This window comes from Muscardinus avellanarius (assembly GCF_963383645.1).
Source record: "Muscardinus avellanarius genome assembly, chromosome: 7".
In the NCBI taxonomy this organism is placed as follows: domain Eukaryota; kingdom Metazoa; phylum Chordata; class Mammalia; order Rodentia; family Gliridae; genus Muscardinus; species Muscardinus avellanarius.
In genome coordinates this window covers 23,266,824-23,277,403 of record NC_137793.1, presented here as the reverse complement: position 1 = coordinate 23,277,403, position 10,580 = coordinate 23,266,824, and the positions used below count along the sequence as shown (strand labels likewise).

Here is a 10,580-nt window from a genome sequence, read left to right as displayed (position 1 = left end):
CCTGAAACAGTTTTTGTAACTTATGTTTTTCTAAGGAATTTGGCAATTTCATCTCAGTTATGAAATTTATTGCAATAAAGCTTTTCAAAGTATTTTTTATAAACCTTTAATGTACTTAAGGTTTATAAAATATTCTATCCTTTCATTGGTGATATGATTATTTATTTATTTATTTATTTATTTATTGTACTGGGGATTGAACTCAGGGGCCTTCTGCCTCTGAGCTATGAGTCTAATTTTTAAAATTTTTATTTTGAAGCAGGGTCTTGTTAGGTTGACGAGAGTCTCACTACTTGCTGAAGCTATCCTTGAACCTGCAATCCTCCTGTCTCAGACTCTGCTACTGGAATTAAAAGTGAGCGCACCATGCCCAGCTCTCAATCATTTGTCTTTCTCTCCTTTTTCTTGTTAAGAGTTATTAGGAATTAATCAACTGATTTAATCTGTTCAAAGAACAACTGTTTCTGTGAATGTCCTTTGTTGTTTCTTATTCCATTGAACTCCGCTCCTATTTTACTTTCTTTATGATTTGTATTTAATTAACTGTCCTGTCTTTAGTATTTTAAGGCAGAAATTAAGATGGCTAACTGATTTTCCCCTTTTTTCCATATGAGCATTTGAATGTATTCATTTCCCATAAGTGCTAATTTAGCTTAATCTTATAAATTTTTATATATTGTATTTCTATTATTACTCAGTTTAGCATAGCATGTAATTTGATTTGCCTTATGGTTTCTTCTTTAAATGTAATGTGTTATAAATATGTTTTTTAGTTTCCAAATATTTGGAGCTTTGCTGAGTATATTAATAACTATTGATTTCTATTTTATTCCTGTGTCATCAGGAAACATGCTATATAGATTTACAGGATTCACAGGAGTTGTGCCTCTTGGTTCAGGTGTAAGAGGCTGCCTTTGCTGTGTGGACCCAGGGGTGAGTCACTGGGATGTGTTTTGTGGACCTGCACTTGATTATTCTATAGTAGTTTGGTGTAGTGTTCTATAAATGTCAGGCCAGTGAGGTTAATACCCTTTTTTAATACTTAAAAATTATTATTGATGCAGTGTAATTGTACATCATCATGAGGTTCAGAGTGATAGGAATATACATGCACACAGCATGCGGTGTGGTTAATGCTCTTGTTCTTTTTTCTTTTTTCTTTTTTGCAGTACTAGGGATGGAACCCAGGGGCATTCTACCTCCCAGCTACACCCCCAGCCCTATTTTTTTTTATTCTTTATTTTTGGAACAGGGTCTCACTGGGTTGCAAAGGGCCTCACTAAGTAGCTGAGGCTGTCGGCGAACCAAGATGCTCCTGTCTCAGCTTAACGTTTATGTCTAGTTTGATCAGTTACCGAAAGAAGGATGTTAATTATGTCCAGTGTGATTGTGAATTTGTCTATTTCTCCCATTGGCTTTGTGACCTTTTTCTTCATGTATTTCAAAACACTGTTAACTGTAATAGGATCCCACACTGTTATGATTCCCATGTCTTCTAACTCTTGTATCATTTCTAAGTGGTTCTGTTTACTCCCTAATAATTCTCCTCTTCCTAAAGCCTAGTGTGCCTGGAATTAATATAATCAGCTCAGCTTTTCTGGCTCACTTTTTGAAGATATATCTCCTTCTATCGTTTTTCTTTCATGCTCCCCATATCTTCACAGTTACGATTTCTTATAGATAACATACAACTTGATCTTAGTTTCTTATCCATGTAATAATCTCTGCCTTTTAATTGGAGTTGATGTTTTAGTATGTTAATATTGAATGCAGATACTGATATGATTGAATTTTGACTTACTGACTTTTTATGTGTTCTCTAATTTTTTTATCTGTTTTTTCCTATTTTGAATTATTTGGAATTCAAAAAGACAAATACTGTCTGGCGTGGTGGCGCACGCTTGTAATCCCCACACTTGGGAGGTGGAGACAAGAGTATCGTGCAGGTTCGAAGCCAGCCGTGCTGGCTTAAGAGACCCTGTTTCCAAATAAAAATATAAAAATAGGTCTGGGAGTGTAACCCGGAGGTAGAAGGGTTTCCAGGAACCCCAGTACCACATACACACACACACACACACACAAAAAAAAAAAAACAAAAAACAAAACAAAAAAAAAAGACAAATACTTTTTGGCATCTCATTTTAATCTATTTTAGCTATATCTTTTTGTATTTTGTAGATTACTCTAGAGATTACATGACACATTTTAACTTATAAGAGAACACTTAAAATTAATATCATACAACTTCACATACAATATGTTATTATAAGACTGTAGTTTAGTTAACCCTATCCTCTGTGGCATTATATATATATATATATATATATATATATATATATATATATATATATCCCATATTATGTGGCTATATTTATTCTTTAAATTGCCATCTTTTTAACATTATGAGCAAAAAGTTCTAATCTTTTATGCTTATTCACATATATATTATTTTAATTTTTCTTCATTCTTCTTTGCAGACCTGGTTTTTTTCTGATATCATTTCTTTTCAACCTGGACAAACTTAATGAGTCATTTATTGTATTGAAATCAAGAAAGCCTCTACATCTTTATTTACTGGAGAAAATATTTATTTTACTTTTGTTTTTCGGTGTTCACCTAGGGCCTAATGCATGCTAGGCAAGTGCTCTACCATTGATACCAAAGATACCCTCCCATTGTCTTCTAGACTATATTGTTCTTAGTGGGAAGTTATATTGTTCCTTTGTATTATATTATTTTCTTCTGACCGCTCTAAACATTTTTCTTTGTATTGTCCTGCTTGGAATTTTAGGAGTTTTTTAAATTATTGTTTTGTTTTTTTCCTTCACTTAATTTCTAGGTAAGTGTATGTTACACTGCTAGCTATATTTTTGAGGTCACTCAAATTCTGTTCATTTTTCTACTTTTTAAATCTCTATTCACAGAATAAATAAGTCTGCTATGTATTTTTAGGTTCATTAATCCTTGATTTTTTCATCTCCAATCTTCTGATAAATTCATCCAGTGAATTTTTCTATTTCACATATTATAGCTTTTCATTCTGGGATTTCTATTTTTTATTGTTTTTTGGCTGAGATTCCTTTTCTTTTCAATTATTATGGCAATGATTTCCTTTATGTCTTTAAAATATTTATCATATCTTTTTGAAATGCTAATTCAAACTTTTGGATTGCCTTAGGCTTGGTTTCTAATGACTATGACTCATGCTTTTCTATTTACTTTCACACCTAATGTTCTATTAGATATGGGAATATGGGAGGTTTTGAAATATATTTTCAAAACCTCTGAGCTCAGTCATCTTCCTTTGATAAGTGGGGTTTTTTTCAGCAAGTAGCTAACATGGTTGAAATCAAATTTTATTCTAGACTCAGTCTTCTTGGTGGTGGGAGACTGTATCATTCAATAACAATTGAGTTACTCGCTTTATTTGGCTTCCTGGTTATTGTTGTTGTTTTCTGAGAACCTTGGCATTGTCTTTTGATACACAAAGAGCTTAGGAGTTGTATTGGTCAGAGATCACTAAAGAAATGAAACTGAGCATGTATGTGGTAAAAGAGAATTTATCTGATCATATTACAGTCCAAAGCAGTGCAGTCCCAAGTTGCTGACTGCACATGTACTGCTGGAGGAACCAGCAGCTGGTCCAACGGTCCAAGAGCCGGAGTCTCAGAATGGGAGAGACCACTAATTCAGTCCCAGTACAAGCTGGAAAGGCTGGGAAGCTCTCCAGAGAAACGACGGTGAAGGTCCAGTTAGAAGAGCTGAAGGCTGACATCTCAGAGGAGAGCAGATGTGCTTTCTTCAGGAAGAACCACGCAGGCCTTCATGTGGCTTCCTTCTTTCATCCAGGTCCTACACCTCTCAGAACCATGCCGCCCACATTCAGGGCAGGACTTCCCCTTCAAACTGGCATCTTGTAAGCCAATCATCTCATCAATACACTCAAGTCACATCATCTTAGACGTTTCATGATCCAGTCAAGCTGACACATACATCCAGACTAAACATCACAGGAGCCAATGAGAATCTGAGGCTAAGTTTTTATGCAGATTTTCAAGGTATCACATTTTTGTGACCCCTTCTTTTCAGGATTTCTTTCTCCCCTTTATTTTTCTGGTGGCCTTAAATCCCACCTCTGGCTCCTCAAGCCAGTAAGACTAAGGCTTTCTGTTTAAGTTATAGCCACTTTGAGATACAAAGACTGTGGAGTATTATAAGACAAAAAACCTAGTCCATTTCTTCCCAGTTTCTGGTAACAAGGTGACCACTTCCTTCAAATAGTCCAGAATCTCATTGTCATCACACAAGGACCATTATACGACAAGCTACTCTAACATTACTGAAAGACTGGAATTACTGGGTAATTTATAATTAAATCATCATGTAAGTAATAATAAATAAGTAAAAAGTGGGATCACTCCTGTAATTGTGTACCCATACGTCTATTTTCTCTCTGTCTGCCTTTCTCACAGGAGGGAACTCCTAAGAGCAGTCATTTTGATTTTGTTCACTCAGACAGTACTATTGCCCAATATTTAGTAGCCACTCAATAAAAAAAATAGCAGGATGAGTAAGTAAATGCTACTTAGATTCACATCTCCCATGCCATCAGGTTTGTGATCTCTCCTCCTTTGCCCTCTGCCCTTCACAGCTGTGCCCTGCGGCCAGCTCTCATAGTCAGGAGTCAGCTGCCACGGTCCCCAGTGTCTCTTGCAAACATAACAGTGCCAAAAGGAAGAAAAGAGATGGTTTCTTCCCAGGATCTTGCTTCTAAGAGCAGAGAAGCTTTTCCAGAGATTCTCCAGCTGGCTTCCTGTCCTATTTCATTGACTAGAACTGACCCTCGTGCCCATCTCCCCAGCCAATCCCTGTGAGGGGTTTAGACTCATGGGGCCTTCTCTTTGAGTCACTTGAAGGAGAGGTAGACACCAGAACAAAGTCTTGACTCTGCCGACAAGGAGACGGGGAGTGAAGTGGCCGATGGGCAGCAACCAGCAGTGCCAGTGTAGGTGACAGTCTACAAATGGTTGGCAGAATCACATGTGGGCTCTGTCTTCATGGAACATACAGGCTGATGGGAAAAGATGTTTGTCATCACCCTAACATACATGATAGTAAAGCTGAAGTCAATGCTTAGAGGTAAATCCAGTTGTATGGTCACTGCTAAAAAAAAAAAAAATTTTAAATTAAAAAAAAAACAGGTGAGGCTAAGAGTGGGAGTAGAAGGTGTGGTGTGGAAGCTAGAAACTTGTTTTGCAGGATGTCTGGTCTGGATTCAAATTCCACTCCACTTCCAAGTTGTGTGACTTTGAATAAGATACTTCACTTCTCTGAGCCCAGTTTTGTCTACAACAATCTTTCATAGGTTTTCCCCCCTTCCTTTTCTTTCTTTCTTTCTTTCTTTCTTTCTTTCTTTCTTTCTTTCTTTCTTTCTTTCTTTCTTTCTTTCTTTCTTTCTTTCTTTCTTTTTTGTGGTACTGGGGATTGAACCCAGAGGCATTTTACTTTTAAGCTACACCCCCATCCCTATTTTTTTTTAATTCTTTATTTTAAAACAAGGTCTCACTAAGTTGTGGAGGGCCTCACTAAGTAGCTGAGGCTGGCTGCAAACCTGTGATCCTCCTGTGTCAGCCTTCCAAGCACTGGAATTACAAGCGTGCACCACCACGCCTGGCTTAGGCTGGTTCAAGGATGAAAGTGCTACTCTGTGTAACCAGCTGGCACATAGTGGGTGCTTAAATGGCTCCTTTTCCAGTGTGGAGGGAGGAATGGAGTCTATGTTTGAAGTTAACAACTAGACGGGATGATTCCTAGTGTTTGTTTTGGAAAACAAACCTTAAACTCACAGCCATGACAGTCTGACCTCACCAGGCGTTAGGCACTTTTAAGAATCACACCCCTAATTGAAAGTGTTCAGAGTTTGTGATTCATTGCAATCCTTTGCAGATCTCTTTTCTAAGCATTTAGTTTTTTTTTTTTTTTTCCACACTCACTCAGAGGTTAGGCTTATCATGTAACAAGTACAACAAATCCCACCTCCTCCCCAAAGATAGTTTTGGTGCAAGCTGAAGCAGGGGCTCTTCTGGATCATCAGCCCAGACGTGTGGAGTCACCTGGTGAGCTTTGGTGGAGCAGCTGGGGCCCAGCCTACCTAATTAGGACCAGAAAGTCGTCGGGAAGGGAATGGCCGACTCCTAGGTCCCCTCCTCCCATGTCTGTTTCCAATAACAGCAGCAAGTAGCAGAGGCGGTGGTGTGAGTGTGGAGTGTCCTGACATCATCCCCCCAGCTGTTTTACACATCTGTAACATGGCTCATTAGGACTCTCTTAACACCTCATCCTTCCCTGCTCCGTGAAGCTCCAGTTGCGTGAGAAAAGGTGCTCTTGCATGCGAGGGGCCAGACTGGGCCTCATTTCAAGGTCAAGGATTAGCCTGGGCACTCTCCCAGTAATCAGAATTTTCACAAGGACATCCCCCTTCAGCATGAGCTCCTTCAAAGTGCTAATGGCTTCAAGATGAGGCTGGCACTTCTGCCGGATCGCCGGTGTTCAGAGCCAGCTTAGTATCAGAGAACAGGCCATTTGCAGCAGCTGCAGAGCTGTTTTTGCTTACTTTGAGCGTTCTAAGTTTTTCCTAGCCATGAATAACAACAATTGAATAAATCATTCTCAGCGGATGGAGGGTGGTTTGTTTTTCTCAGCAACAACAACAACAACAAAGGTGTACCATGTGCTATGAATATTACATGTTAAAAAAATCCCACCGTTTTTATATCCCATTGTATTTAGATTTCTGAAACTGTCTTATCAAATGAATGAGAAAAATTTTCTAAATTTCCCTGGAAAGCCTAAATGTATAACTTTTAAAGAGCTTTACTGCTATCAAGTATAGCGCCTACTCTGAAATGAAAGATGAACATATTTGCAAAATAAAAAGAAACGCTGCCTCAGTAGATGGCTCAGAGAATGAGACAGAATCCTAGCTATAGAGACCTTCATTTGACTTCTAAAATTTACTGGGAGCGGGGAGAGGTGCATTTTAACTCTTGGTCTTTCCTCGTTTTTGGATGGGGATGCTAAAAAATGCTCCTCCCAGGCTTTTTGAGAAATATGGATGTCTGGGATATACTTAGCATTGTACTTAATCACAAGGTTAGGCCTATTAGCTATTATTATTATCACTATTACTTTTATTTATGTCTCCTACAACTGTTTTATTCTGGAAATGCAAAGTAGCGATGACATTTTTATCAGCTATTAAATGCTGCATGTAACATGTGTCGACTAATATAAAAGACTATTGAAAAACTGACCACTGTGTTATCACTATCAAAGCCACATGTGGCATGTGGCTTTCTGACAACACTGAAGAGAAGGACGCTTTCTTCCACTAGGATGGAGCAGGTTACTCTGCACTAACAAACATCTTCAAGTTTCCAGGGGCTTAACACCGCCAGAGTGCATTTCCCGCCTGTGTTATCTGTCAAACACAAGGCTCTGCTCACATGGTCACTTGGAAACTGTGCTGGCTTGGTGGGTCTGGGTGCCTGAAGTCACAGGAATGTGTGTGTCGCATTCTGAGGCTGGACACCTGAGGTCCTTACTAGCACTTACTTGCTTTAGCCATTTCAGCAGGTATGAAGTAGTGTCTTGTGGTTTATTTTTATTTTTATTTTTATTTTTTTAATTTTCCCACAGATCTTTTTAAATATAAAACAAAGATAAAACAAATCTCAACCCTGCAATCTGCCAGCATGCCTTGTTTCTACAAGAAGCATGCTAGACCAGAAGACTATGAAGCAAAGAGTCTTTAAGAGCATTTGGTTGGGAGAAATAGAAAAAGAAGGTCTCAAGGACGTCTGGGAAACCCAGAAGCGGAGCTACAAATCTGCACACTAGAGCAGCCCTTGTCTTTTCAGATCCTCGTACGTCTTCTTATTCACGTCATTCCCACTGGAGTCTTCATACTCTTCCTCAGTGTCAGGCTGCCATCTTTCTGAAGCCTTCTGCAGTTTCAGCTTGGCTCACAAGGAGACAGCATCTTCAATCTGTGTCACATTAGCAAAGTGGGCAGTGTTTGGGATGCCCAAACACCTCATGCCATGAGCATGACGCCATTCAGCAAAGTGCCGCTGGAAGGCTTTAGGCCCTCGGTAGGTGTAGTTTCCACAAATTTCACAGTTGTAGTTGATATTTAGGCCATGAAGCTTATACAGCCAATAGGGAATGGGTTTGCCGTCCCAGCCCAAGGGCAGGATCTTGGGGTTGTAAATGATCTCGTTCTCTTCATCTTCACTTTCACTCTCACTGATCTGCTCCTCTTCCTCCTCTTCTCGCTCTTCCCCGGTTCTCGCTTGCTTTCGTTGTACATTTTCATGAGTGAGCTGCCGCTGTTCCCCAAGAATCTCCACATATTCATAGATCTGGGCTTCTAGGAAAGCAATGTCTTTGTTCCTCTCAGTGTCTCGCTTAGTGCCCTTTGATTTGGGATTTTTGGCAAAATAGAGAGGTGTCAAGTGACTCCAGGGACTTTCCTTTGGTGCTGAACAGCCTCTGGGCTCGCTCTTCTAGGGTCCCGCCACATTTCAGGCCTAAGGCTAACAGTGCAGATTTCAACCTGTCCAGACCCAGGGAGGCCAACTCTTCCCAGGAGGAGAATGCAGACAGGTCAAAATGGGCTCCAGCATGGGTGAGGGCACTGCTTGTCTCTTTCGGCCATCCAGGAAAAGTACCATTCTCCCACTTCTTCTCAAACTCAGTCTGAATCTTCCCAAAAAGTTCATTCTGATCTTGAAGGGGCTTCACTCTATCTGTGTAATCCTGAAGGTATTCAAGCAGCATCTCTAGGTATCTCTTATACTCTGCATTTTTCCTTTCTTTTGGAATGTCAAATAACTGGTCAAAGATGGACAGGTATGTGATATAATCCAGTTTCTCAGATGCCTTCAGGTTAATGTACTTGAGGTAACAATCGTGGAGATCAAGGTAACGCCCGTATCTGTGAACTCCACCAAGTTTTGTGCCTCTTCGCTTGGATTCTCATGAGCTTTCAGGAGCTCCTCAAATTCCACTGACATTGGCACACAAATCTCATTTGGGTGCTTCCGATGGAATTCCTTTATTTGCTTGAGTCTGTTATAGAATTCAGCAAACTCATTGGGTCCTGAGATAGCACTGAGTTCCTCCTTCCGTAACCCATCCTAATCATCATACAAATCCATCAGGTTCCCACTGACCTCCATATATCTATCTTGCATGGCCTGAGTGCGGTGGTCTGAGTTGATCTGGTCCCGGAGCGTGGACTTCTTAGTAAGCATCTCTTTGGCCATGACATCCACGAGCCGTTCCTTCTCCTCATGATATCGCCGCTGCTGCTCCAGAATTGTCTCCATCTTCCTTTCGTCGCGACACCCCAATTCAGACCTGTCTTGTGGTTTAAATGTCTATATCCCTGATAACCTAAAAGTTGGATATATTTCTATATGGTTATTGGAGATTTATATATCATCCTTTAAAAACAAAGTCCTTTGCTCATCTAAGAAAATTGGGTTATTCGTCTTATTTTCATTAAGTTATAGGAATTCTTTTAAATTCTGGATAAAAGCCCTTTGTCAGATCATTATTTTAAGAATATATTATTCTAATCTATAATTTGTTTTTAATGTTCTTACTAGAGTCTTTTTCTTTTTTATAGGGTGGAGATACTGGGGATGGAACCCAGGAGCATTCTACCTCTGAGCTACACCTCCAGCCCTTTCTTACTTTTATTTTTAAGTTTTGAATTAGAATCTTGCTAAGTTGTTGAGGGTCTCACTAAGTTTCTGAGGCTGGCCTCAAACCTGCAATCCTTTTGACTCAGTAATCTAATATAAATACTGGAATTACAGGCACACTCCACCATGTTGCCTGTACTGGAGTCTTTTGAAGAAGAAAAGACTGAAAGTTTTTATAAAATCAATTTATAATATATTTGTTATAACTATATTTTTTTCCTAAGAAATCTTCACTAATTCAAAGTTTTATGGATTTCTCTGCTTTCTTCTATAAGAGCTGTTTTATGTCCTTCTGTAAAGTAAGGCTCAAAGTTCACTTTTTCTTTATAGCTATGTATATATCTATGCATTCTGGTGCTAGTGTTAGCATCTTACACACTTCCATGCATTATGTTTTTTAAAACAGCAATGTACTTAGATGTTTTCTAATTTCTTTTTTTTCCTGCTCTGCTTTATCTCTATTGCTATGAAGCAATACCCAGTTCCTTGATATTGCATATGTTACATCTGCACTGCCTGAGGGCATTTCAGGTGGCGGTACATGCCAGGCTTTGGATGGGGTGTTGGTCAGGCTTTCACGCTTTGACAAAGGTAACCTGACAAGAATAATTTAGTGGAGGACAGATACTCATTTGGCTCACAGTTTCAGAGGTCTGAGTCCATGGCTAGCTGACTCCTTTTCTTTGGGTCTGAGGTGAAGCTGAACATAATGGTGGAAGAGTGTGCCAGAGGGGAGCTGTTCAGCTCATGGCAGCTGGGAAGTAGAGAGACAGACAGACAGACAAGAAGGGGCCAGGAACAGATAGA

The 10,580-nt window shown here is 39.5% G+C and overlaps 1 pseudogene across 1 annotated transcript; it reads right to left on the bottom strand.

The window, feature by feature from the left end:
* Positions 1–7,895: 7,895 nt before the first annotated feature.
* On the bottom strand, positions 7,896–9,392 carry LOC308265646 (splicing factor 3A subunit 3-like; annotated as a pseudogene). Its single transcript has one exon. The product of its transcript is annotated as a splicing factor 3A subunit 3-like (transcript).
* Between the last annotated feature and the right edge of the window lie 1,188 nt (positions 9,393–10,580).